This window comes from Falco biarmicus, chromosome 12 (assembly GCF_023638135.1).
Source record: "Falco biarmicus isolate bFalBia1 chromosome 12, bFalBia1.pri, whole genome shotgun sequence".
In the NCBI taxonomy this organism is placed as follows: Eukaryota; Metazoa; Chordata; class Aves; order Falconiformes; family Falconidae; genus Falco; species Falco biarmicus.
The window spans coordinates 1,737,221-1,759,622 of NC_079299.1; the positions used below are offsets into that span (position 1 = coordinate 1,737,221).

Sequence of the window (22,402 nt, forward strand, 5' to 3'; positions counted from 1 at the left end):
ACTTTCTGAAGTTTCTTTCCTGACTCTACTCTTTCACCTGTTATAGGCTCTTCTGACACCATCTGTATTCTTGCAACCATAGGTTTAGATGTCACGTTCCCGTCTTCTAATGTCTATGGAGAGGAGGAGAAATGACTTTCCAAAGACAAGCCAGCTGACAAGGAGTGTGATTTTAAAACAGGCAAGACTGTTGGAAAGAAAAACCTCTTTGGTAAGTGCAGAGGGAGCAATGATCTTTGTGGTAATCCAACTCACTTTGTAGCAGTTCCTGATTAGAGTGGCCAAATATTTACTGGTTCTTACGACCCATATGCTACCACTGCTGGGGGAATACTCTGCTATTAATTGTTTTGCATGTAGATCAACTGAACTGCAAATCAGCTTTTTTCTCTAAAGTAACGCCAGTAATGACAGACAGCCCAGCAGAACTGAAATCTGATGCTTGTTCGGTTTGCCTGGATCTGTGGCCTCCTGTTCTTCATATGGTATGGATGGATGCTCTTTTCTGTTCTGCACATCCATGTTTGCTGGTGGGCAGCTTCTCTGCTTCTCCCTTCAGGGACAGGCAGAGAACCGCTGGGAAGTCTCTTCTGAGTCTTCTGTTACCCGGCAAGGCTCTGCTCTTTGGAACCCCCATGCGGTCTGAGAGGAAGGAGAGAGGGAAAACCTGTTTTCTCTAAGAGAGAACAAGAGTCATGGTGTGTTTCAGTTGTCTTGTCCCATCTGTCCGTCCCCCCTCCATCCCCCCCCGAGTTTATACAGAATACTTTGCACAAAAATTTCATGTTTTAGGGTTTTAGGTTCAATGAGCCTTTGACTATTTCTAGCAAAGACTGAAGAAGACCAGATTCACAAATTCTCCATGAAATAGAGGTAGATGTGACTGATTGTGGTTTGGAAGAGATTGTTTGGATTCAGAGAAGAGCTAGGAATGTGAACAGACAAGAAGAATAAGAAGACATTTTGTTTGGTTTTTCTTGGAAGGGAGGTTATAGAAAGGATTCGTGGTAAAGCTGCAGATGCATTCACACAGAAGTGACATGGCTGCTGACTGACAATCCAGCAAGTTCCATTAAGTTGCCAGGAAATGAATGGGTTTACTGAATTTGCACATGGATCTAGTCAGATGCTTTGGGAAAGGGGTGCTTATCACTGGAGTGCAAACCAGCAAAATGTGTTGGCGATGCCTCTCCTTTTCAGAGTGGTGAAGCCAAGCATATACTGTCTGTACACCAGTATAGTTTGTGTGCTGAACTTCTTGACATGAAGTTCAGATACAGAAAGCACTCAGTTGGTCATGGAATTAGGACGTAAATTTGAAAGTTTCTGGCATAGTGTACTATGCTTTTACAGTGTTCTTTCCTGTAGTGGAATCCTTGCCTGGTCCTTTCCCTCCTGCTAGTATTCATGACAGTGATTTCCAGTTCTCTGGCTGCATCTAAGGGAAGAGCTGAATGGCCAATTTTAAAATATTTGAATTATTTTTTCTTCCTTTTGCTTTCTTGCTCCAATACTTGGTTTGTATGGTAGGTGGAAAAGATGATGTTTTCTGGCTGGTTCCAACCAGAAGACATCTGGTTCCTCAGAGGTATGCTTAGTATAGGTGTATTTTTCCTGTTTTGAATCTTTCAACTCTTTCCTTCCTCTCTTCAGGTTCTGTCAGCTTCTTTCTTGCATTACCTCTTCATTTGTGCAGGATCTTTCTAATCACAACACTTTCCAGTTTCCACCCCTTCTTTCACCCATGCTCAATGTCTGTCATTTCTTTCTTCCTTCAGGAACTACCTGCTCCACCTGTCTTTCACAATCTACTACCTGTACCCTTATCTACTGATTTTCCACAATGTTTTTCACTGCACCAATCAGCTGGTTTTAATTTTGTTCCCTTTTTTTTTTTTTTTTTTTTTCCCATGTTCTTCCAGCAAGGTTTTAATCTGTTACCCTACTTAGGTATTATTGTGTAGTTTTACCTTCACCTGGCTTTTATCAGGCCATAGTCTGCAGCCTCCAAAATTCCCTGTGCAAGACAAAATTTCCAAGCTGAGAAAATTCATTTTTTTTGAAGTCATGTTAATTTCACATTATGAAAAAAAGTTATAAACTCAGAGAGTTCATAGAAAAAAGCTTTTCATTCACAAACATTATAACATCCCAGCAGGACTGTGTATTTGCATCCTGTGTTTTATATTTTCCTCCCATCTTTGTTTGGATCTTGGAAGGCTGAAATGCTTTCTGGGGGGAAAATTCACACCGTAAGACCCATGAATACTAAGATTGCTGTCTTAAGCTTTATCAGAACTAGGAATCTGAAAACTATAAACCCTATCAAAGGTAAGTAAGTATACAGCATGTAACCCTGTCATTTGCACAACCTGACTTGATCACTGATTATTTTCTTACTAAAACCCTCCGGATTTCTTCTCCTGTAGGGCAGTATGGAAAGCACAGAGCAATCATGCCAGTCGGCACCTGTCTGTGAGTAGTTTTGACATTTGAGCTGGATGGAGTAGAGTAGGAGCATGGGACTGGAGACATCACCTGTATTCCCCAACTACCAGAACTGCTGTTTTCTTATCCTGGGTCTGGAATTAGAGAACCCTTTACAGAAATGGATCAAACCGTGTTGTTAAAAGCCACAAGGTTTTGCTGGCATTTCTCCTACTGATGGGCTTTATCCAGAGCTATGCTGTTCTGACAAGTAATTTCTAGCCATGACCAACCTGGAACTACTTGCTTTTGTCCTTTAGCTCATATTGCTCGTTTCCCTCCCCAGTGCTTATCTCTTCTGTTGCCTTGCCGTCTCAGCCTGTGGTTAGCGATCTTACTCCCTCCCAGCCTTCATTTTATTGGACTAAGAAAACCAGGCTTTTTTAGTCTGCTCTTGTAATAGACTTGCCATTCCCCAGGTGCTCCTAGTAATTCTCCTCTCTGCCTGCTAAAGCTTCTGCAATTCTGGTTCAGCGGGAGCTGCAGGTCCCCAGCATGCCCAAAACCCAAGCTTGACTGTAGGTTAGCTCGGTTCCTTTTTTAAAAGGTGATGCTTTTAATCACAGAATTTGCATGGTTTTAGTATGGATGTTACAGAGAGATAATGCCAGTTCTGCCACAGACGTCCAGCACTGTCCTGTCCTTGCTCTCCATTCCCTAGGCATGTGCCTAGTGCTGGTGTCACAAAGGTGGCCTCTTTTATGTATTCCTTCATGCGAGCAGCTGTTAAAATAACACCAGCAGGCATTATAAAATAATAATGAATAGTAATGATCCCAGGAGTAGCCTGCCCCTCCATTAGCTCAGCTGGAGGGTAGGATAAATTGTAGTACATTCTAGTTAAGAGTTTAAAGTCGGTGGGGGATATGAGACAACCCCACTCTATGCAGATGCTTCACCATGGATGTCTGCAAAGCTGTGCCTCTGCTGACTTGCCTGTTTAACAGGCAACTTGGCTGCCATGAGCACTCCCTGTTAAGCTGGTTTTGTGCTCCATTATCGAGGTGCAGGAAGAAAGCAAGCACACGCTCTAGTGATCCATACTGCTCGTGCATACCTCATGGAAAATCTTAATAGAAAGAAACGGGCATAATCAAGAGAAGGTCTCATGGGCAGCTCTAGGGGTGATTACTGGCCTTGCTTATCATTATCCCAGGATAACTGCAAGTAGAAAGAGATGTTACAATCTATGTGTTGAGGCTGCAGCTTCACAGGAAATGAAAGTATTTGAGAATCAGGATGAATGAGTGTACAAAGCCATTTGATTATACGTAAGCGTACAAAGCCTGAAGTGTCTTCTGCTGGAACAGTCTGTTTTACTTATTGTCCACTGATGGGGACTGTGTGCAGCATTTTTCTCTATTATTGAGTATTTATAAGGTGTTGTGAAGCCTTGCAGTATTACTTGGATCAGACAAATATTATATGCATTTATTCTGTGCTGTCAGTGGTAGTGAGACAGCCAGACCCTACGTCAGCTGGCTACGTATTTCGTTTTGGTTTGGGCTGCTAGGATCATGCATAGTGCTCCCATTGGCAGCATAGCAAAGCAGCTCCCAAATTAAAAAGAATCTCACATGATCCTGATGGAAGTGTCGAGAAGTAATGTCTCTGATAATCCAATAAATGGCTTTCCCCCTGCTGATACTCCTCATTTCTCACATGGGAGAAGTATGAAAGAAGAGTGTTCTTCCTATTTTAGGAATTTACCAGTCATTGCAGAATCATAAAAAAATGGTGTGGAAGAGACTAGTGAAATCTGATGAGGAATGAAAAACATGCCTCAACCTGGCAGCATTATGCATGAGGCTAATAATGAATCATGTGATCACTTCAGTCAGATTGTGCATGCCGGTGAAATGTAGCTATTGTTTTTTCTGTCATTTATTTCACAGTTTTGCCTGTCTCCTCAGCTGTAATTATCATTCCATCGGGGTTCTAAGAAAGCAGAACCATCTGGGGAAATCAGCATTGCTTCACTCAGTCTTAGCTGGAATTAAAATGATCTGCTCTGAAGACGATGAAGGAGAAAAAAAATCCAAAATATCTTGTCATAGGAATTAACCGGGACTGTTGACCAGCATTCACAGTTCAATATGAGAAAGAAATGTTATTTAATTAGATACTGGAATGTACAGTAGCATTACAAAAAAAAAGGAAGGAGAAAGTTTGCTCTTATTTTTTGTATAGCAGATAAGTTGTCTTGCAATTCTGATGCATGTATACTTTCATGGAAGCCAATGAATCGTTCCTGCTTATAAAGATGACAGGATGAGGCCAGCATGTGTTAAAATCAGTGAAATATATTAATGCTCATTCCTAAAATATGACCTCATATTCTCAGGGCTGCAGAAATGGAGGATGTTCAGTAAATTAGTCCAACAGCTTTTTACCTCTAGGTTTGAACCCTGCTTAGATCACCAATTGAAATGAATCTCTGTCTTCATCTGAAGCAAGTCTCCTCTGAATATTTATTGACATCACAAAACTGCTTTGGCATCTGGCACAATTTGACATGATTAATTGTCACTGTTCAAAGAGAACAGGGAAATAGAGCAGCATGCTGTTGTAGTGTCTGAGTGTCTGCACAGTGACTGCTAAACTCGTGTCGTTGCTGTTGGGCCTACGCTTTCCAAAACATGCAGGAAGCTAACATTAACAAAAAAATGTTGTGTGTATGTGGGTGAGGGAGAAGGGTAATAAACAAACATGTCAGCAAGGCACTCGGTTGTTGAAAACTACCATCTATCAAACACGATTCAAGACCAATGTCTTAAGTGATGCTTGCTGCTTACCATTTTAATTTGTCTCATAAAATTATCAGTGCAAAGAACACATTGGCTAAATTAACGAATAATATGAGAATTAAAGTCACATCAGGCAAATGAATAATTCTGTGAGCGTTGGAGCAAACAAAGCCTGATGTTTTATGAATTTGTATCCAGTGTTTTGACAGGACAGAATCTATTAAAGCATGAGTTTTTCCTGTTAGGATTTTTGTGTCATTTCTCTGCTGTGCAGATCCTATGGTACCTGGTAATAACTTATTTTGTAGCCTGTCCCTTGGTGAGAACTACACGGTGTCTCTCCTCTATCCAGCCTCAGCCATCAAACATCTGGCAGTGTATTACTGACTTTACCTGTGCAGCTGGGATAAGCTGGAATCAGAGCCTTTACTCAGTCCTGCATTTTTCTGATAATCTGCATTGCCCACGTGATTCTTGCTCTGGCTGCAGTGAGTCTGCAGTGAGGCAGACAAGTAAAGACCCACGTGGGAGAAAAGCCCAAGCTCTCAGTCATAAAGGCCATATGGGGGCAACTTGCCTGGACCATTTAGCTCTGAGCACTTGAGCACAGCCTTTCTGTTGAATTTAGGTGAACCTGCTCGAAAGAAGGGGACTGACAGATTTCATCACTGCGTAAGCCTTGCTTTCCAATAAAAGCAGGTCAACCATTGTGCAGGAGCTGGGAGGAGCTCATATATTCCGGCTCTTGCCCTTTTTAATGAATTGGGGAATAGCAAATGACATCTGTCAGTCTCTGGAAAACAGATCTGAGGCTCTATCTCATTAAAGCGTACATCACAGCTGCTATCCAGTGTTAGAAAGGAAAATGTTTTAACTGATGAAAAAGAGAAGTGATGGAGGCAGTAACAGCACCACAGGTTAGAGTTCTTATTTGTTTCTTCCTTGGCTGTTACTTGATTTAGAGCTGGAAGGAGACTGGTGTTTCACTGCACAAGAAGGTCAGAAAAGATGTCTGAAATCATCAGGAAGAGTGTGGATGTGGAAATAGTGTTTTCACCCATCAAATTTTACAGCAGCTGAACAGAACTTTGAGAAATGTAGACTTCAAGTTTTGTAGAGTAGTTTTCCTTTGCCAAAAACACTAGCTAACTGGCTGCCCTCAGTGGGTGTTCCTAGCAGATGAAAACAACAGTGGAAAAAATCCCATGGAAAATGATACTCCTAAAATTTGTCAATAGTACAAGAATATAAATAGGAAGCGCTGTCTGTTAAGGACATTCACTTTTGTGCCTTTGTTTCTGCTTCGTATTGTTTATTGTGGAGGTACTTAAAAGCTGCTTATGTTTCTGTGGATGAATCTTCCTGTCTGACTGTTGATTCAATAGCATTACATGAAGCATAACAGAAAGAGGTGGGGGGAAAGAGCTCGTTCCTTCTGCAGTTCCATACAGCTGCTTCAGGTGGCTACGCTGTCTCCACTGATACGTGTGCAGGCATATCTCCCTCTGAATGCACACAGGCATTTTTTCTTTTCAGGGTGATTGCCATGCTCGCTGTCTTGCTGTTTTGATGTGATTTGGTTTAAGTTTCAAAGTTATTTTAGATTTTATGACAGTGTGCATTTATAAAAATACATGCCTTTATTCATAATTAAAGAAGCTTTTATTACATTTATTCTTGGAAATGAGGTAGCACATAGCAGTGAATTCATTAGGCCCAGCACCTGTAGCTCAGGGGCTCAGCTGTTGAGGAAAGACGCTCCTTTCCCCTCACAGCTCAAACTCTAGGTAAGTGCCCCACATTAGATATGGCCTGGGGTGAGGGGAGGAAGGGCGGTGTATAGAAGTAAAGAAGAGGTGTTACAGGTATGGATCAATGAGGAAACATAAAAAGCTATGATTGAGAAACTGAAGAATGAACGAGTGTCCTTAGATCTTGTGTGCAGCTATCCTGATCTCACTTCACTGATCACTTGGATAATCTCCTTCCTAGTCTGTGTTCAGCTCCTTTCATTGTAGACCACACACGATTTCTCTGGCCACCCATCAGATCACTTGAGCCAGTGTGGAGTGATTCTGACTTGTGAAATCGTTGTTAGCTGCATTTTGAATGAGGCTGCAGTGTCATTCCCAAGTTTTTCCCATTGCTCTTCCCATTTTTTTTTCCTTGATCTTTTCAAACGTGGCTCCAAGCAGCAATAGCCTGCAAAACCACTGGCAAGTGAGCATGTCTGAAATGGAGGGTGCACTCTTTAGAGACAAACTAGACATGCTGATAAGGTACTCTCTGTACTTTCAGTGTTCCCCACATTTAGAAGCGCTCTCTTGGAACCATCCCCTTTCTGTGCTATTTCTTCTTCCAGATTTGGGTTTGGATGTGATTTGTGATGGCAGAATATCCTGGCAGAACAGAAGACCTCTCAGTCCATTTTCAGAATGAAAATGTCATGAAAGCAGGCCAAAAGACAGCGACATCAGAGCATGCAATTTGAAACAGAGTTTCTTAATTGTAGACTGGTGTTTCCCACTGAGTTTCCTATGGGTTTTGTGTGAGCATTTGCAGAATTCACTGTAAAATGAGACAGATTTACATTGATTTACATCATATAGCTATATAGATCAAGCAAGCAATAAGTTGATACATCTTCCAATGCAATATTCACTTGCTACAGTGTGGTCACTAAGAGGTCTTACTCATTAAAGCTTGTTCAAGGAAAATACTGTTTCAGGTCCCCAAAGGCACCAATAACCCTTAATTATGCTGACCAGCCTCACCTGGGGTCCATCCAGCCTAGCACCCGCCCCATGCATACACCACACCCTCTGCTCATTACTGCGGGAGCCCTATTTAAGCTGTGCCATGGGTGTTGCTCTGGGTTTAGAGCTACTAATTGTAGGGGCTGTCAAGTATTAGAACAGGCTGCCCTGGGAAGCAGCTGAGTTGCCGTTCCTGGAGGTATTTAAAGATGTGTAGATGTGGTGGTGTTTAGGGATGTGGTTTAGTGGTAGACTTGCTCTTAAAGATCTTTTTAAACCTGAATGATTCTATGATACTACATTGTAGATGTACTTGTTTCTGTTACTGCTCTTGGCTTGTTTTTTCAATTTGCCAAATAATTGCCTTGCTTTTGCCTGAACTGTCCATGGGATGCATTGCTATTGCTGTTCCTGCTTGCATGGCGCTGGTGCCATGGGGCTGAGCCCTGATGGTGAGGCTGTTGGCCAACCTGTGTTGTGGCTGCCCTTAGCTTGCCTTCTCTCTTGGAGCTGCCCTTTTCTTACTGCTCCCTGCAGGCACAAAACTCCCCATGAGTTCTCTAATTGCTTGTATTTTCAATGTTGTTATTCTAGTCTAAAGAGCTTCTGTAAAATGCAGAAGAAATTAAAAGGCTGTAACAGCTAATAGGATACAAGCCGGGCTCAAGAGTGAAGTTACCACCTCCAAAAAACTATGATGTTTTTTTCAGCAAAAATCAAAGTAGTTTTAAGTAGTAATGTATGAAGTTTAAAGACTGTGTAAAGGCAGCTGAAAGGGTTAGCAGTAGAAACTGCTGTGGAAACCCCCCTCTAATCTGCTGATGCTTACTTTTAAAAATTAATTTGAAGCCAAGTGGTTTCATCATGTTTGAAATGCAAACGCTAATCTTAGTGACTTCATCATTATTGTTTTCTGTTATTATTATTGATTCTCTTAATTCTGTATCTAGGCTAGTGCAGTTATCTTGGTGGTGTGCTTTCTGAATGATAAGTAGTGTTACCTACCTAGCTCTGCAAAAGAGGAAGAGAAACATAAGGAAAAAGTTCTTTCATGCTTTGGGAGCTAGAGGAGTGTGGCTCCGCAGAGACCCAGGAGCCCTGCGGGTGCAGCCATGCTGCTAAAGCAGTTGCTATCACGTGCCCACATAGTCCTGTGTGAAGAAAATGGGGCTGGCTCTGCAGTGCAGGGTACAAGGTAAGGTCAGCTGAAGCATTTGTGTATTATTAATTTCTTGTTGCACTTCACAGATTCTGAGATTGGAGTCTGTGCACCTATGGGCAGGATGTAAAAGAGAAATGAGATGGGATGGCTCTAAGCAGAGGGTTTCTCGTGGCTGGATTGCTGGTAGTGGGGGGAGGCGAACAGGGGATGTTTAATTCCACTCACTGCAGCTTTTCCAAATACAGAAGAGACTCCCCACCCATTTTGGTCCCTGTACAAAGTTTGGGAGCCCAATAGTGCCTCTAAACACATGCTGTTTTCATAGGTGGCAATCTTCTAACAATGTATTAAGTGGCATTTATTTCTAGCAATGTAGATACAATTCCCAAAGAACATAATTTGGCATCTGGCACTGACAACTCCTGGTTTTAATGCCTCTGCTATTCAGTAGCACTCTACTGTCACATCACAAAAGCCCTTCAGTAACTACTTGCACAGTTTGGAGCCCCCCTGAACCAACTGAGTAAGAAACCATCCACAAAATGATGTGAGTATCCTCAAAGCATCAAAAATTGTTCAGGAAATTAAACAGCCTATGGGCTTTGCTGGATTTATTCTTTTCATATGGTTGGTTTTGTGTGTAGTTTTGGCATTTTGTTGTGTGGTGGTTTTTTATTTTTTTAGTTGCTTGGGGTTTTTTTTTAACCAAAAATCAAGTTGTCTTAGGAAACAAACACATGTATCCCAAAACCATCTGTGATTCAGCAACAGAGAGAGATAACAAGCCGGGTTATGCTTGCTTTTTTCCTATTGTCACAAGCAAAGTGCCTAATCATAACACTCAAACATGTTTATTTGGTTGCTTCAAAATGGCATGTGATGGAAAGCAAAGTCTATATGCAACCATTTCCCAATTCTGCAGTTGGATTTAATAAATGCTGTTTGAGTTTATATTCCCTTGTTGGCTTATTTTGGGGAATTGCCCACCACTGTAAAATCTGAAAGTTCAAGAGAAGAAACTATGAAAGGGAATATCTAATTTCTATACTCTAGCTGCTGTTTCATTGCCTCAATTAATTTACACTTGTAAGTCCCTCAATTTATGGAAAATTATTGGAGTGGCAGTGTGCGCTATTCATAGCTGAGAGCTGGATTTTAATAAATGTAGGCTATTTAGTACATAGACATGGGTTTGTCTTTGAAATCCATCAAGGCTTGTCCAGCCTGCTCTGAATAATTTTAAGAAATCAGTGCATAATTAATGAAAAACACTATCAGATCTTTTGCCTGTGGGCTATCCATCCTTATTTCCAGTCAATGTGAGGTTTGTACAACAGTCAGAGTTAAAATTTCTGAACTTCTTCCCCTCCTTTAGACTGGCTCTACTTGCATACTATATGATTTATCTCTGCAAAATATAAATTGATAAATGGAAAACAGTTGTTCAGTAGTGCACCTGAACTAGAAAGATAATTATTTATATAATGCATGCCATGGCAGTAAGTGTCAGGAATGTATTTCAAACAATGTGTCTCAGATCAAATTCTGATTTCTGTTTGCTGAAGTAAAACTGCAGCCTATAAAAATCCCACCCAGTTATCTGAAGGACTTAATCCAGGATGTTGTCCTCATCACTATATGCTTTTGTGCAATAATAATTTAGATGAAACTCGCAATTAAGTAATTTGTAATAAGGTCTTGATTTTTATAATCACAGTCACCGTGGGGAGTTAGCACGGGCTATAAACTGGACTCTGTTCCCTGGACAAACACTCCTGGCAGGCCTGTGTGCTGGCTTAGCCTTCGTCTGCCCAAGGAGCGCTCTTTAAGCGTGCAGTGTGACGTGGAAAGTGCAGGGAGGCACTCTGCTGCAGCGGGGTGAGTGTCTCGCTGCACTAATAGCTGGATAATGAGGTTTCCACAACTTTGTTCTGGATTGAATCATCTTGTACCTATTGTTGACCAGCATTGTATGCCCCTCCTCTTGTAGAGAGGGGTATCTGTGGGGATGAAAATTTTAAAGGATGTCTTGAAAGTCATGAGCCGGAGAAAGCGTGGTGTTGAGGGGGAAGAGGGAGGTTTCAGCTAAAGGTACCTCATGAGGAGTGTGTGGACAGGCTTGTCTGGATTGCAGATCATATAAGGAAACAGAACTGTCATTGCTTCTGATTCAGTAAAGGACTGGACTTTATTTATCTTGCTCTAAATATTTGATTGCTTCCACTTAATAGTAGATTGATCATTTCTTTCTATCCGTACACCTTGAAATGCTCAATAGAAACGGTCAGAATGAGGAAGGAAGAGGGGGAGAGAGGTATTAACTTCTGTACAGCTACCACAATTCCCTTTTTGGCCATATAATATGTAAGTATATCTTACATAAACAAATTTATATAGGAATATGGATACATTGTAAACAAATATGTATAAATATACAGAATCCATCTGTCATAGTGAAGCAGACAATTGCGGTTACTGATATCTATTAAAAAAAACAACCCAAACTCCAACAAACAAAACAAGAGCAGTTATTTTGGCCCCGGTTGCTTAAAACCTCTGCCTTTGGGACAGCTCGTCCTAATGCCACTAGGCTGATTTGACAGCTGCTGAGTTTTCCCTTGTACATCAAGACAGCGAGGAATAAAATGTAGTTTTCTGCTTGTTAGTCTCACTGAGTCATTTTTCAATTAATTATGGAAAGGAATGTATCTAGTTGTGGAAAATCTGGAAGTGAAATGAACCTGAATGTGAGATCAGGCTCACCCCGATGCTGGGGAGCTGCTGCCATGGTGCTGTGCTGGGCCTGGCTGTGCTTCCCCCTTGCTGGCAGGCCTGAGGCCTGGGTTTCCCCTGCCTGTCACTTAGATTTCCACACAATTATTAGAGAAGGGCTTCTGCCATACTCCTGAGGCTCAGTAGGGAGTGACTTGTGTTCAAGTAAAAGCAGTCGGCTGTTGTTATCTGGAAGCTCCTCTCATTGCCTTCGTGGTGGGTTTCACCTTCTGCCTCAGCACTTGGCCTCCCTTTGGCAGCTGAGGGATGGAGGAGGGTATTTCCCTTAGGTAGTGCGACTGATTTCAATTCGACCATCTGAAAGTGAGTATAGACTTTGCATGACAGTAGTTTTAGAAGGAATATCATTGTAGAAATGTATATTTTTAAAAAGGCCCCAGTTGCAAACTCTTAAGGGCTGACAGAGTCCATAAAAGTAATGTCAAGACAAGATGACTCCACATGTATCTCTTGCTTAATGTTACACCTCCCTCATTTCCAACTACAAGCCCACAAATAGCTTCCTAACTCATCATGTAATCTTAGCTTTGTAGTCATCTACCTGGAAAGCATAATTTTAACCCCTCCTTCTCCTGTTCTGGTGCCTCAGGACATCGGTAGCTGAGTGACCTTTTCCATATTTGCAGCATAAAGCTTTTAGTGACTGCTGGTATGTGCCTTTACTCAATGTTTTCTTCTGGTTTAATCTGTTATTTTTTCCCCTAGTATCTGTAACTGGCAGAGGGAAAGGCAGACTGTGCTCCTGGGCGGGCAGCTGTGGGAGACTTCGGGAGCAGAGCCTGGCTTTCCCTCCATGCCAGGCTATCTCCACAAGATTAAAGCACTGACTACCCCACATTAAGCCACTTTCTGAATTGCAAAATTGCTTGTTTACAATTTACCAGCTATCTGCAAAGCCTCTATTAACCTGTAGAAGCAGGCAGAGATATCTCGCAAGCAGGAGAGGGAATTTTATGCCACTAGTCTTGACCAAGAGCTATGATTTTATTTATTTGCCTCCCCACCCCGCCCCTTCTCTGACTTCTTTCTCATGCTTTGCTCTGACTGCACTGCCTTTCCGGCTGGTTATAAAACTCAATTCATAATATGCCCAAAACCAACACTGACAAAGTGTATCATGTTAGCTGCACCACTAAATAAAAAAAAACCCTTAATATTTTAAAGGTTTTTTTAGTCAAGGTTCAGTGGTTGAAATGTCACCCTTGTAGCTTGTTAAGCTCTTCAAAGGTTCAGAGCTTTAGGAAAAAGATGATGACTTTCTTCTTGATTAAAAATGAACTGTTTCAGTCTTGGAAACTGCTCCTTAATTAAAAAGTAAATCATATTATATGTTCACTATGATGAACCGATAATAATTGGAAATTACTATTTTATTACCTTACATACCAATAAAATGGTATAGTATTTGTGAGCGGAAAATCAAAAATAATCTTAAAATTCTGTCTCGGTGATAGGCTCTTTAATGTCTATTAGCATAGGCATTACTTTTGTGTCTGTTGTGGCTTAATGCTTTTATCTCAAATGTCATATAGAAATTATTTTCCATCACATTTTAAATATTATTCTGTAATAAACTTTGTGCCATTAAATCTTCAGGAGCTATTAACTGCTTTTACAGTAACAGAATTTTACATTTGGGCATACTGTAGCTGTTAGCTCAAGTACAGGCCATTTGGGGCTTGGTCTTAACTCCATAATAAAAGATATTTTTCTCTTTCCTCAGTATTAGATATTGTATAGGATGCAAATGAGGTGACATTGCAGAGCTGTATCAGTGCAATGCACACAGGTGTGGTAGGACTGCTAGTCTTTCACCAGTGATTCATTCCAAAGCAGTTTTGAAGGGCTGTTCAAAAGCATTTAGTCTTAGCTGTCTGAGCGTGTGGGTCTGCCTCACATGGAAGCAAGAAGACTTATGCAGTTATGGGGATGCGTTATGCAGGAAAATTTGTAGAATCATAGAATGGTTTGGGTTGGAAGGGACCTTAAAGATCATCATGTTCCAAGCCCCCTGCCATGGGCAGGGACACCTTCCACCAGACCAGGTTGCTCCAAGCCCTGTCCAGTCTGGGCTTGAGCACTGGCAGGGATGGGGCACCCACAGCTGCTCTGGGCAGCCTGTGCCAGTTCTTTACCACCTTCACAGTAAAGAATTTATTCCCAATCTAAATCTGTCCTCTTTCAGTTTAAAGCCATTCCCCCTTGTTCAATCACTACATGCCCTTGTAAAAAGTCACTCTCCAGCTTTCTTGTCGGCCCCTTTAGGTATGGGAAGGTTGCAATAAGGTCTCCCTGGAGCCTTCTCCAGGCTGAGCAACTCCAACTCTCTCAGCCTGTCTCCATAGGAGAAGTGCCTCAGCCCTCTCATCTTTGTGGCCTCCTCTGGATTCACTCCAACAGGTCCACATCCATCTGATGTTGGGGACCCCAGAGCTGAATGCAGCACTCCAGGTGGAGCTCTCATAAGACCAGAGTAGAAAGGGAGAATCCTCTCCCTTGATCTGCTGGCCATGCTTCTTGTGATGCAGTCCACAGTACAGTTAGCTTTCTGGGTAGCAAAGGCATGTTTCTGGCTCATGCTGAGCTTTTCACCTACCAACACCCCCAAGTCATTCTCAGGGCTGCCCTCAATCCATTCTCTGTCCAGCCTGTCTTTGTGCTTGGGATTGCCCTGAGCCACATAGCTGGCCTTGCTGAACTTCATGAGGTTTGCACAGGCCCACCTCTCAAGCCTATTAAGGTCCCCCTGGATGGTATCCCTTCCCTCCAGTGAGTTGATTGCACCGCACAGTTTGGTGGTGTTGGCAAACTTGCTGGGGGTGCATGTCCATGTCTCAGACAAAGATGTCAAACAGCACTGGTCCCAGTAGGGATCTGAGGAATGCTGCTTATCACTGGCCTCCACTTGGACATTGAGCTCTTGACCACAATTCTGAGTGCCACCATCCAGCCAATTCCTTATCCACCTAGTGATCCCTCTGTCAGATCCATCTCTCTCCAGTTTAGAGACAAGGATGTTGTGTGACAGTGTCACATGCTTTGCACAAGTCTGGGTAGGTGATGTCAGTTGGTTTTCCATCATCCACCAGCACTGTAACCCCCTTGTAGAAGGCTGCCAGATTTGTCAGGCGTGATGTGCCCTTAGTGAAGCCATATTGGCTGTCACCAATCACCTCCTTATTTTCCATGTTCCTTAGCACAGTTTCCAGGAGGATCTGCTCCATGATCTTGCCAGGCACTGAGGTGAGACTGACTGGCCTGTAGTTCCCCAGGTCTTCCTTATTTCCCTTTTTAAAATTTGAGGTTATGTTTCCCCTTTTCCTGTCTGTTGGTATTTCACCCAGGCTGCCATGACTTCTCAAATATGATGGATAGTGACTTTGCCACTTCATCTGCCAGTTCCCTTAGGATCTGTGGATGCATCTCCTTGGATCCCATGGGCTTGTGCACCTTCAGGTTCCTTAGACGGTCTCAAACATGATCTTCTTCTACAGTGGGAGGTTCTTTATTCTCCCAGCCCATGCCTTTGTCTTCTGCGACTTGGGTGGTGTGGCTCAAGCCCTTGCCAGCAAAGACTGAAGCAAAAAAGTCGTTGAGTACCTTGGCCTTCTCCATGTCCCAGGTAATGAGGCCTCTTGTTTCCTTCTGTAGAGGGCCCACATTTTCCCTGGTTTTCCCTTTATTGTTGATGTACCTTTGGAAACTTTTCTTGTTGCCCTTGATGTTCCTGGTCAGATTTAATTCTATCCGGGCTTTAGCTTTCCTAACCTGATCCCTGCCTGCTCAGACAGTTTCTCTGTGTTCCTCTCAGGCTATGTGTCCTTGCTTATGCCCCCTGTAGGCTTCCTTTTTGTTTGATCTTGTTCAGGAGCTCCTTGTTCATCCACGCAGGCCTCCTGGCATTTTTGCCTGACTTAGCCTTTGTTGGGATGCATCACTCCTGACCTTGGAGGAGGTGATCCTTGAATATTAACCATCTTTCTTTGGTGCTTCTTCCCTCCAGGGCTTTATCCCATGGTACTGTGTGAAGCAGTTCAGGAGAGCTGACTTTGGCCTCTTCAGGGAAGTCCAGCGTAGTGAGCCTGCTGTGTGCCCTCCTTACTGCCCTAAGGGTCTTGAACTCCACCATTTCATGATCACTGCAGCAAAGGCTGCCCTTGAACTTCACATTCCACACCAGCCCCTCCTTATTGGTGAGAACAAGGTCTAGTGTAGCACCGCTCCTCTATCACTTGGAGAAGGAAGTTATCATCAATGCATTCCAGTAACTTCCTGGACTGCTTATGCCCTGCTGTGTTGTCCCTCCAACAGATATTGGGGTGGTTGAAGTCCACCATGAGAACCAGGCTTGTGAATGTGAGGCAGGTCCTATCTGTCTATAGAGGGTCTTATCTGCTCAGTCTTCCTAGTATGGTGACCTGTAGCAGACCCCCACTATAATGTCATCTGTCCCTGCCCTGCCTTTAATCCTGACCCATAAGCTTTTGGTTGGCTCCTCTTCCATCCCCAAGCAGAACTCCACACACTGCAGCAGGTCACTGACATAGAGGGTGACACACCCTTCTTGTGTCCCCTGCCTGTCCTTCCTAAAGAGCCTGTATCCTTTCATTCCAACACTTCAGTCACAGGAGCCATCCCACCATTGCTCACTGATGCTGATAAGATCGTAGCCCTGCAGGCATACAAACATCTTTAATTCCTCTTGTTTATTCCCCATGCTACGTACATTTGTATTTGAGTTCGGTCCCTGATGAAGCTGACTTACTGGCTGGAATGCCTGGAATTCCTTTGTGCTGCTCTTCAGGTGCTCTCCTGCTGACTTGTCATCCAGCTCTGATGGATGCTCTGGGCATCTCTTGCTGGCACTGGTGTCAAACTGGTAGAAGAAGGATGTATTGAGGTTCCCCTCCCCTGGCAGCTTTAGTTTAGACCCCTCTTCGCCAGCCTGGCAAGCCTATGACCAGAGATGCTCTTCCCCATCTCTGACAGATAGAACCCATCAGCCCCTAGCAGACCAGCTTTCTTGAGCTGGAGAATATTGGTCTGTAATAATTGCAAAGTGGGTGCTATGAGAACAGTACCCTGAGTGTGGAGTAGGACTACCTGTCTACCTAAGTAGAGTAGGGATATGGAATTTATTCAGCTAAATGAGGTTTCACAATCAGGGGACTTCTTAGTGCAGATGATGCATGTCAGGGGAGATGACCCAATTTTGCATACTAGAAAGTTTGGATAATAAGAATCCAGATAAACAAGCCCCCAGTGCACTATGTATTGTATTTAAATACAGGCTTCTGTCCCTACCACAGTTTTTAAATAACTGCTGCTTGTACTAATTATCAAAATGACAAGATTTCTATGTAGAGAAAAAACTATTTCCTATGCTCTTCTTCTGAGTTCTGTTGTGAAGTCATCATGATCAAAACTCATGAGATTAGAGGTGGTTTTGGGAATAAGAATCTTAAACCTTGTATCCTGATTTCATTACAGAGTAAAGAATAAGGCAAAACCTGGTCTAGGAGAGAAAAGTTGTTGTTCATAGAACTTTCCACAATTAGCAAACACAACAGGGATAAAGGAAATTGGGCACAGTAAATTGCTTTTTGTTTCAGGTTTCTCTTTATTCAAGCTTGCCCCAGCGTGGTATCCATTCTTTCAGTGTGAATTTTCATTAGTGAAGCCAAGAGATTTCAACAAAACTAAATGTTAACTTTTAGCATCTCTCAAGCTCAAACCAATTTCTCAATCTTCTGAATTTGGTCAAAATAATCCCTTTCAGGAGCTCATCGTGGCTTGTGAAGGAAATAAATAATATCTGATCCATGACCTATAAGTAGAGTCATTATAATTTTGCTAATCACCAGCCTGCTGAAACATACTCAGAAGCTAAAAACTGAATTCACGGGTGGCGATGTCAGATATAATGCTGTGCTTGTATAAGCTTATGTAGGTAAACTAAAAAGCGATGTATTTCAACTTGAGTTCTGTTTATCTAAAAAAGATATTTTTTTTTCTATTTGAAAAAAAGTTGGTTTCTTGTTTGGGTTTGTTTTTTTTTTTTTTCCTATTTTCCTTTTATAGCAGAGTAAGGAGAAAGCGTGCATCTGTGATGCAAGATAGTCATGGTATAGTAAGGGATGCTGAAGCCTCATGGCTTTTTAATAACTGTCTTCCAGTCCTAGGGATATTTGAAATAGAATTTTGGTCATGGTGACATTAGGAAATGCGAGTGTCAGATGCAATTAGGCTATTTCCCATTTGGCAGAATTATTACCTTGCTTTTACTGCAGTTTAATATTCCAAGCATCCTTGGTGACTTCTTAGTGTGTGTGTGGGTGGGTGTTAAAGCTAATAGAGGAATGCAAATGGGAATACCCTGATCCCATTCTGCCTTTCCCAAAGCACTCTTTATGCTTGGGAGATGGAATGAGGAGAGCTCTGTAGGATCTCTCCCTCCTGTAGCATGAAGCTGGACTGTGCCACTTCAGAGAGAGAGGTCTTGTGAGATTGTGCTCATCTGCATGCAGGGGTAGGGTTTTCCCTGGGGAGGAAAGGGTGGAGAAGCAAGGAGCTGGATGGTTTGGTTCTGCAGCATCTGACATGGTGCGCTCCCTATCTGTCACTAATACTGTGTCTGTACAAAAAGTCACCCGTGCCAGGTGACAAGCCCAAGGATACCATCCAAAGCCAGTGTCGATGATGTTATTTTCCAGTTTGTCTGAACCTAGTGCTGTCTCTTCTCCAGCGTTCCCAATGCCCTAACTGGGCAATGAGTGAGTGTAGGGTAATTTATATGTGCATATACAGAAACTTTCCACATAAGAAGCAAATCTTACGACAGCTGTAGTCATTTAAAAGTGAAGACAGTTTCTTACGTAAAGCATAAATTTTGTGTTTAAATGCTGAGTAGCTTTCTATGTGGTTTATTTGTGGAGTTCTTTTACCAGCTAAAAATGTAAGCTACTACATAAATATTTGTTCAGGCTTAGTTGCAAAATGACAGAGCAATGTTTCATGTACAGTACTTCATCGATGGAACAATTTGATTGAAGTCTATAGGGAAACTGATGATGAAAGGAATTATTTCAAGGCTAGCATAATTTCCAAGGGGATTTTAAGCACTTGCTGTCTTTTCAGCCATAGCTACATAACTTGGCATATACAGAACAGTTAACTATGGAGACGCGTTATCTTTCAGCTTTGGTATTCTTGATATTTCTGCCCTCTTATAAGATGTTCAGAAACATGCAAAATTTCCAGGTTCCTTTTTGTTCAAATCTGGAAGTGTGGGAAATCCACATGTGTTTCAGTGTAACGAGTGAAATTTAATATCTGACACAAGCTTTCTGCTTCGTTTATAGCTTTCCTATTTCAGTCTCCCATACACCGTGGATCTGTGTCTGATATTTAAAACCAAAATATCTCACTGGGAGACATAAAAGGAATAAATGGAACATCTTGTTATTGCTCTGTACATGTGTCTGTGATGGGCTATAGAGAACTCTTTCACTTTTTGTAGCTGTTCCCTTCATAAATGTAGGTATTGCAAAACAGAGGGAAGGGTAATCTCTTCTGGTATGAAGCCAGGGTACTGGGATCTAGTTTGGCAAGTGTTCTCTGCCTAGTTCTGCCACAAATTATTTGCTGATTTTGATCAAATAATCACAGCTATATCTAATTTCATATAAATAGCGGGAACTGTTACATTAATAATTTGACAATTCAACTGTGACAATCTGTGCTTGAAAAAGTCTGAAATTATGGAGTAAAAGCATTTACATAAATTCAGATGGTGAGAAGATGATTTATTAATAGACCTTTTCAGTGTAAATTTGAGGTAGGTATATGTGCCCAGCTACATAAAGCAATTCATAGGCTGCCCTAATAACTTGTTTGCTGTTATGGTAACACCTCAAAGCTACTGTACCACATAACCATTGTACGTGGACTCAACTCTATCTCCATCTTCCTCTGTAATTATTCATTCCATTTTAAAGAATTTTATTTTCGAAAAGGAATATTTAAATATATCTTTATTTTCTGATTAACATTTTGGCACAGTTTTTTTCCTTTGACTGCAAATAGTAAGGAAACCAAAAGAAGCACTGACTGCATAGAATCTGAAAAAAAATATTGCAAAAACTTAAGTGTTTTAGTAGGTCAGTTATGCCAAGATACCTGATAGCGTGATCTGACCTGTTAAAATGACAAATACAGCTCTCAGTTAAGAGGTTCACTAATTTTTGAAATTATCCAGGAATGCATAACTTAGGAAAAAAGTGAATATGAAAGGATGGTGTGGGAGCCCATACTGTGAGCTGGCTGCCTCGGAGCTTGTTTGCATCCCCGCCAGGCTCAGTGCAAGGCTGCCCAGTGCTGTAACCAGGCTCGGCAGCTGTGGACCAGACAAAGAGCAAACAGCCATCTGAACCCAGACATCAGCCAGGGTCAAGAAATGGCCACTTTTTTTGGGGGGACATACCCAGACACGACTGACCACCTCAGCCTGCTGAGGCATGTGCAGTCCGTGATGAAGGACCATGCAGCTGTCGCGTGTGCCGAGATAGGGAGCATGTGGTGACGTGTGGTACGTGCTCTTGTCTGGGAAACGGGCTCCTCGAATGCCCTATAAAAGACTGTCCCATTGAACAGTAAGGCCGTGATCTGGAGACCCCCCTCACCAATGGACAAGGCAACTACGGATCAACGGGCTGCTGCTGGATCCATGGTGGTGACTATCTCTTGCAATTCTATCCTGACTGCTTGCTAGGTTTCCTTTTTTCCTATCCTTCCTTCCCTTTCCTATTGCTATTTTCTTGTGAACGCTGTTTCAACAAACATTTCTGATTTCACCTTGTTTGCGTCTTCATCTCACTCTGAGTATAACATCAAATCTCCCTGGCTTGGGCTGTCCAGGACCAGAACAAATGGTAGTACTGAAAGATCGATAGGCTGCAAAGCAGGTAGGAGGTTTCCTTACATGTATACTTCCTATTCACAAGTGTCTTACATTAACTAAGGAGTTGCATGCCTGAGTCCATGCACTCTGAATTATTTTATCTCATGCAACAGTCAATTTTATGATCAACTGTCTGTCGTGTCTCAAAGTAGGTAGCAAGATACAAGAGGATTTTTATGTGCAATTCAGACTCTCCTATCTGGGTTAGAGCATTCCTGACAGTTGCATCTTTCCTGGGGTAATTTGGCTGGGAATTGCTAGTACTGGCAAGATAAGCCAGCACTGGGTAATCTTACAGCAATTATGAAAGTTAACATCAGGCACTTTTTTTTTTTTTTTTTTTTTTTTTTTTTCCCAGAGGCAAGTGCACCTTTAATACGTGAGTTTATTTACAGAATGTGCCACACTCCTCCTGGATTCTGCTCACAGAATGGAAAGGTGGAAAAGCACCCACAAAGCAGCTATTGAATAAACAGCCCGCTTCACCCTTCAGAGCTCTCTCACTGCTTGGGTGGAAAGTATGATGGATGGACAAAGTTTGCAGAAAGATACAATCGGTTCTTGGCTAGCTGAGGGGGAGGCTCTAACCTCTGAGTCCCTGGAGAGGTTTTTGAGTCAACCCTATTATCCTCGTAAGGCTGTAACAGTTGCAAGGAGTGTTGATCCTTTCATCCTGCAGCTTTAACATTGTTACTGTGAAGAGCTCTGCAAATACTTGAGACAAAACTGACCTTTGGGCTTGGAAAAGCCTGGGGGTTCTGGACTTTCTTGATTGCAGGAAAAAGTGTGAAAGAAAAGTCAGCATTGGTTTGATAGATTGGTCTGTCAATCTAGCTTTTTAAAGATCACCTTGGAAAAAACAGTCAAACAAATCAGCTGGTCTGGAAGAAGCACGTGCTGAAACTCCATAAAGAGAAAACTTTTGCATAAACTTTTTTTCTTTGCAGGTCATCTGAAGTAGCAGGAAACAAATGGAAGAGAAGGGTCTTGGAAAGTGAGAGCGTTTCTGAACCTGCCCAACATGCATTCCCTTCGTGCCAGCTCACGCCCGATCTGTCTTTCCTTCAATCTTATCCCTTTCTGTTTCAGAAGATACTGTTCCAGAGACAGGTGAGCTTGCTTTTCTTGGTACTCCTAATCTGTAACAGTTCATAAGAACTTAAGAAATATGTTGGTGGTTAGTGGTGAGGTTTGGATTTGTTTTTCGCCTAGTATTTGGAGTTATTTCTTTATAAAAATTGTGGTCAGTTTGCAACTTTTTGGAAGTTTACAGGTATCCTGATTGATGCTTCCTTGAGATGTGTTATAGCAAAGCTAAATAATCACAAACAGTATGTAATGAATGTGCAGGGTATTTCCACTCTGGGAATTAAAAATCTTTTGAGTTCATTTATGGTAGATGCTGCAGTGTAACCACCTGGTGGAGTCATTGCAAGGCCTGGTTAATGGTAGAGATTTTTATGCCAGAATTTGTTACTTCAGTATCTTGCACACTGTT

General features: G+C 42.2%; 1 long non-coding RNA gene across 1 annotated transcript in view; it reads left to right on the forward strand.

Moving 5' to 3' along the window:
• Positions 1–22,402, forward strand: part of LOC130157793 (uncharacterized) — a 170,233-nt gene that overhangs the window by 83,348 nt on the left and 64,483 nt on the right. The window contains exons 6-7 of the long non-coding RNA XR_008825043.1: positions 83–211; positions 21,852–22,014. This is a non-coding gene — a long non-coding RNA (uncharacterized LOC130157793). The remainder of the gene's footprint in view (positions 1–82; positions 212–21,851; positions 22,015–22,402) is intronic.